Raw genomic sequence first — 7,129 nt, 5'->3', positions numbered from 1 at the left:
GAGAGAGAGAGAGATTCCAATGTGTTTGTGGCTTATGGAACCGGAATGTGGTCTAAAGAAATCATGGTTCGGGGGCATCTAAACCATCAAAATCACCTGGGGTTGCACTTGGCCTAGGCCACACCAACCCCTAACATGGTTGAATATCTTTTGGTATCTCCTCTTGACTACCATGAGTTTCAAACCTTTGCCACGTTACAAAAGAAAAATCTCAAAATCTAGTGATGCTAGTGGGATTTGAATGAATAATTGGCACCTTGCCTTCTCTTTGTTATGTAGCAACTTAATCATATAAGTGTTTATCTATCCCTCATGCACTTGCAAATTTCTTTTTTGAGTTTTGATATTTTGTCATTTGCACTACCTACAAGTAGTTATACCACTTTGAATTTTGGATAATCGATACTTTGACTCACTAAATTACTTAGCATCTTAGTCATATGTAGATTAATATTTCCCTTATGAGAACCTCCATGCTTGTAGTGCTTTTATTTCAAAGACTCTAAAAAATCATAGAGAATATGCACATGTCATGCAATGGAAGCAAGCATTAACATGCCTTTTAGAGGCACGTGAGGATTTATTAAAGAAATATATTATTTCTTATTTACAACAACTACTATCCTTGCACTAATGGAGGGATGTTGCAGGACAAATGAATCAATATCTAATTCATAGCCACAACTTCATGTTTTAAGTGTTAAAGTGGCATCTTAAACTACATCTTCTTGTTCAAGTAACTACTCATGTGCATATGAGAGGGATATTACACTCAGATGGTGGTAAGTATATTGATTTCCAATACCATTTCAATGATGTTTATCTTTAGTTTCTTCTCCTCCACATGAGGCATAAGTTATTGTGGTAATAACCTTTGCTTTTTGTGTGCACAAGCAATGTATTCATCCTTTTTTCTCACTAAGAGTGTATTAATATCTTGAAGGTAGTTTATATTCCAATTAGTGCACCTCTTGGTTTATTTTGGTCAATTTGTTGTTGTTGTTGTTGTTTTTTTGGTAATCCATCTCTTATCATATATATATATATATATATATATATATATATAATTTTTATTTTATAAAAGGTTATAGTGAAGGCGTCCACGGGGTCTTGGGTAGATGGTGATCAAGTGCTTTGTTAAGGAACTCCTTGGTGTGAAGTCACTGGTTCAATTCCCCGCCCCCATTGGGGTGATATATTGGACATGATGAAGATGTAGTCATGCCAAGCTTACAAAAAAAAAAAAAGGCTATAGTGAAGGAAAAACAACAGACTTACAAAATTTCCTAACCTTGTCTTTTAAACAAAAATGCTAGCTCATTATCTGTCGCATAAACAGAGTTTTCAAGTCTTCAGGAATTGAATCTCAAATGATCTTTACTAATATATTTTCTTAAAAAAACTTTGAAGATACAAACTACTTTACAATGCATAACATTAAATGAAATACATGATAATATCATGCCTCTTCTAACCCTAGATTGGTTAGATTTGATTCTTAGTTGCTAGTGTCCATGTCATCAAGAATATGGTGCATAGTGTCCTCCTCTTAATATCTAGATGTATATAAGCGGTGGACATCCTATAATTTGAGGTTGTTGACTAATTGCTTTTGCTCAAATCATGGAATAGGTTATGTATGTCAAAGTTGTCATAATTATGAAATACTAAGCCAAAAACCGATGTTTGTTCTTGTGAAACTTTGTGGTGAATGAGAAAATGGAAGTCTTATTACATTGGATGGATTCTTTGTCCCAATGAAGGGATCATTACATGTCTTGGGTGCTGGAAAATGTATTATGGCAACTTATTAATTCCAATTTTTCTTAACCTTAATACTTGCTTGGGAACTTTATTCTTCTTCTTGTGTTTCTTTATTAGATATTTTTCATCAAACAAATATCAAGAGTAAAAACAATAAAGACAATGGACACATATATTAGGCTCTTAACCAGGCAAAGCCCTCCATGGGGAAAACCCATAAAAACTCTTCTCTTCTTAGAGAATCTACTTCAAATGAAAAACAAAGAGCTAAAACCTAGATCAAGTCCTCCTCCCAAGTACCAAGCCATCCCTTCCAAGAGAATTAGATCACCATAGCTCAATTCTGCATCAATCAATTTCTAGCTGCAACTTTGACTACAACTTCGATCCCACAACTTCAACCTTGTAGTGTAGAAATTTTGAATAATATAACACTTATTCACAGAGATTATCCTGATTATACACTATTTGCAGAATGCATGCATAATACATAACCTCCTCTACTATTGATCATCAATTTGCAGTATTCAGAAACAATCGCATGCGCACATTGAAGCATCAATCGCACATATCAACACAGTATATCACGGGGAAAGCATACAACTGAAAACCCCCAACTATCTGTATATTATATTGATTGAGAACATGTAACAATACATAGTACAATACTCCTCACAAGTACTCAGTACTATCTCCACCTGCTACACACAAACTAGCTCAGATCTGAATCAATCACAGGTTCAAATCTCCTCCGCTGCTTGCCTGCCTCCACTGCGCAATCCTGCATGAGAATAGATGAGAATGGCTGATCCAAACTCGTATTTCCCTTGGCTGAACCACGCAATCCTCATTGGCAATACTCAATCCATTGATTGTGCAAATCTCATGCACAACTATAGTCACAACTGACAGCTGTCTTGCCCTTTCACTCACCTCTAACACTTGTCTCCATTGAACTGTCCATGCACTGAGTTAACTGATGTATTCTTTAGTTGATTTATGAGTTAATAATTAGAGAATTAATTAATAATTAATTCATACCACTCATCACTAGTGTATTTGACAGTTAGACTAAATATAACTAGTTCAACTAGGTCAAACTGAACACAACTCCATCAACTCCACCAAACTCAACCACTTGAGTTCTAACTGAAGTCCTTCATGCAATAGCTCAACTAACCCATAAGAAAAGCGTATTTCCTTCTGGCAGTTGCATGTGCCACATCCGTAGCTCGAACTGAAGTGCTGCAAGAGGATAAGATAATGTTTATAGTCCAAATATTATTAAGAGCTAATAATATTCGATTGTTCTATTTTTAGCCTGGCAGTCTAAAAATAGACTCCGCCCATATGTCTAAAAATAGAAGTCCATCTATTTTTACCAACATGACCAATCATCCACAAATAGCATCCTGCAACTCATAGACCATGATCCATATGTCTAAAAATAGACATAGGCTAAAAATAGACTTTGCGCCAAAAATAGGCTGCGGGCCCACTTAGTGAAGGCGACTCCTTTTCACTAAGCTCCATCATCTTGTTGCATTTTCAACATGTAGTTGCTACAAAAAGCCTAATCCAACTTCTTTAAGAGATCCTTCTTTGAGTAAGACAATTACTCCCAAGGTCAAGACAAAATATTCCTCCTCCCATCAACTTGTTACTGCAACTCGTCCTACTACAACTCATACATGCAATTTCAACCTCCTTTGTAACTGCAAAAACCCTAAAATTTCACACGTGTGAGAGAGACAAGGCCCAAAAACAAGTATTATTCCTTCTTGTATCCTTCTAGACCTTTGTTCTTCTTTTCTTCTTGCTTCCTAGCTACAAATCAAGCTTCTTCTCTTGAGATCAAACTTGTGAGTGAGTGACTTCCAAATAAGGTCGATCTGCTTGTATTTTTAGCCTTTCCAAGGGGCCGAATTTCCTCCTTCAGCCCGACTTGAAGCTTCCAGGGCCGACTTGTACTTTGGAGGTTTCCAAGACTTTCTAGACTCAAAATAAATTCTTTTGCAATATATATTTTGCCCATTAGGGTCTTATAAACATGATGTTGACTTTCTTGACTCGTGACAATAAATCTTATAACCTAACAAACCCTAGAAGCATGAAGAACATGCTTTTACCTAGAAGACCATAAATAAAGAGCATGAAACCCATGCTTTAAAATAATTTTTCCTTTTGTTTGTTTGTTACATAAGATACATATTGAAATGAGTACAACAACAATTATGAAGACCAAAACTAGTTACATTTCCAACATCGGGTATCCCTGTAATTTATGAAAATGGTAAACAAATGGGCTTGCCAGATTTTCTTAGAAAATAAGTTGGACTTGGACACTAGAAACACCTTGTTTCTCACTTAATCAACTAGGGGAAAACCTATATCAAAGGACCAAAAAAAAGTAGCTAGAAATTACTAGAACCCCCATAAAAGAAATTGCACTTAGAAATAGGAAAACCATCCACATTATTGACAAAATAGTAATAAAGTGGACCTTTAATCTTATAGACACAACCGACTCTTAGAAGCCAACAAGAGAACTCAACACACAAGAGTTGATATCCAATAACCAAAGAATGTAAAGCTAAGATGTAATCCCTCAAGTTTAAATTCCAATGAATTATCATGGATGAGGGTAGGTTATTGTCAGATTATTTCCATTACTCTCTTCTATAGAGTGTGCATCAATGATCAATTCCATTGTCCTGCCATCTTTAAAACAAATCCACACACAAAATTGAACAGGCGAGCTAGAGTTAAGAGTGAACACACAAAAGGGTGATACAGGTGATACATAAGTCTTGTCAAATCCCTTCACTTAAAATGCAATCAATCTATCTTGATAGTACACCATGTGTTAATTAATGTGAGGGTACAAGTCATGATTTGATAATGAGATAAACTAAGGGACCTGGTGATAATATAACATTCCCTCTTAGCAAACAAATATATAACATCCCTTCTTGAAGTTGTGAGGTTTGATTAACTTGATTTTCAACTTGATAGTTTTGATCTCCATGAACATGGAACAATGAGAGCTTTTGGGAACACTAGCTTCCTTACAAGATCTAGTTATGATGGAGGCGATCTTGTTATTGGAAGGGGGGACTTTCAAAACCATTACATTGATTACTAAACTCAATTTTATGATAAATATTCAACTCCTTATTCCCAATTTAGATGTAAGGAGTAGGTCATAAAGAAAAGTGTAAGCTTCAACTTGTTTATTCGAAGATTCTCGAAGATCCCATGCAAAGTTCATTTCTAGGTTTCCTTTGGGGTCATGAATGATCCCCCCCCTCCTATACCTATGATCCCTCCATCTTTTCATGTATAAGATTTTGGGCAAGTGTTAAGTATTAACAAACATGCCACATGAACCTTGATATTTTGATATCAAGGTTATAGGCAAGCATATTTTATTTCAAGTTTGTTTGGTGCTTAAGGCTTTTCAAAGATTTTGTAGGAGTGAGCTAACCTTGCAATGAATGACCTTATTTCTAACCATAATTTAGATAGGAATCTAGTTGAAATTTTGAATATGAGCAAAGTTTTACCAATAATTTGAGATCTTCACGATTCTAAATAAACTCATATTAGAATTCTACATCAATTCATATTAGAATTTTGGATTGATGAGAATTTTGACTTTTTTTATTATCAAGTATATCGACTAAATGGAAGTTTATTTATTTTTTTGGTTAAAATAAAATTTCTATTTATTGATAAAAACAAAATAGAATATCTATTCCACGTTTGCCCTTGCTGGCCATTAGGGAAACTTTCCACCACAAGTTCTTTGACATCTATACATGGTTATCAAAAGAGAGATTTAAAAGAGCTAAGTGTCTGGTCCATGGACCTTTACTGTCTAACCAAGTGACAAAAATATGTTGATAAGTAGAACCAAGAGAAAAAAACTAGAGAGATAGAATCAAATCATGCTTACAGAGACGAGTCATAAGGAAAAACCTCTATTGGGGCTTTGCCACTTCCAAGAGAGTTGTTCAGGTTAGGTGCGAGGCCAAGATGGTCTTTAATCCACTTCATGCACCAGTCCACGAATTTCAAAGATAGGTGTTGGTCATCAAACATTAGGAGAATTTCCTCTATTTTGTTTTTTTTGCCGAGTGATGTCTCCATATGCCAATATAAATCTAACACGTGCTTGTACTAATGACTAGTGTCAGGGACCCAAGTTGCAACTCCACTCACTATGTCTGCATTAGATAGACAACTGTGTTCCCCTATGATATCCCTCTCATCCTCTATGAGCTCCACTTGGATGTCTAGAGGCAATCGACAGTGATACAAACTAGCTAAGGATTTCACTATTTGAAGAGCATGATAACCCCCTCTTGCTTCATAATACATGACCCCACATTTCATCTTACATGTTGGTGTGGCATGGTAGATGCCCAAAACCTTTGATGGAGCTGCGAAAGAGAATGATTATTAGCTAAACCTATAAGGATGCAAAGAGCAGGGCATACTATAATCAAGAAATTAAATAAGTGTACTAGAACAAAACTAGGACTCTAAATACCAAAGACCAATTCCTTGAGAATGCTTGATGGGAAGGGTGGGGAGTCTGAAGTAAGAAGTAGCCTAGAGAAAGCCCACTATGCAAGCCCACACACTGTGAACTTGAGAAAGGAAACAACAAGGTGAAGTGGAATCCATGATAGAAGAACCTGGAGGATGCTTTGTCGAAACCGACCACTCAGAAAATGAATGCATTACTGGGCAAAGCTCCCAAAACTAAAAATACCAAACAAAATCATGGATGCATCTGAGGGTGGTTCAATCACAATGCTCTTAGTGCGACAATTGTAGACTGAAGGAAGATACATCATTACCTACATAATGGTTTGAACTGTAAATGCGTTCACCACCTCGTAGCATTAAAATTCCATGGGGAGGACAGCTTGGCATGTGCCCTCCCATTAATGCCAAGTAAGACAATTGGCATTTTGACCTCCATGCATTTCATCAAGTCACACTTATACAAAGAAAATAAAAATTATTATAAAAAGAAAAAAAAGTCCATTTTTATATAAACAATTTTTATATAATTTAATTGATATAACTAAACAAAATTTAATTAATAATTATTTATTATCACATAAAACACTAATTTATAATTTATAATAAGTATCAATCTAACCTACCATAATTGATTTCTACCAAATTAATTTAAAAATTATTTATACCACGTTAATTATTTCTTAAAGAAAAAAGCTTTATATGCTGTGTTGTTTTTAAATGTTGGATCAGATGGTTCTAAGAATTTAATCGTGTATGACATTGTTTTGAGCCACCGATGGCACTAACGTGGCATTCTACAAAAAGGCAT

The sequence above is a fragment of the Pinus tabuliformis genome, chromosome 7, assembly GCF_031772625.1.
Source record: "Pinus tabuliformis cultivar Carrire ecotype Pingquan chromosome 7, CPIR1, whole genome shotgun sequence".
In the NCBI taxonomy this organism is placed as follows: domain Eukaryota; kingdom Viridiplantae; phylum Streptophyta; class Pinopsida; order Pinales; family Pinaceae; genus Pinus; species Pinus tabuliformis.
This window is presented reverse-complemented; position numbering follows the sequence as displayed.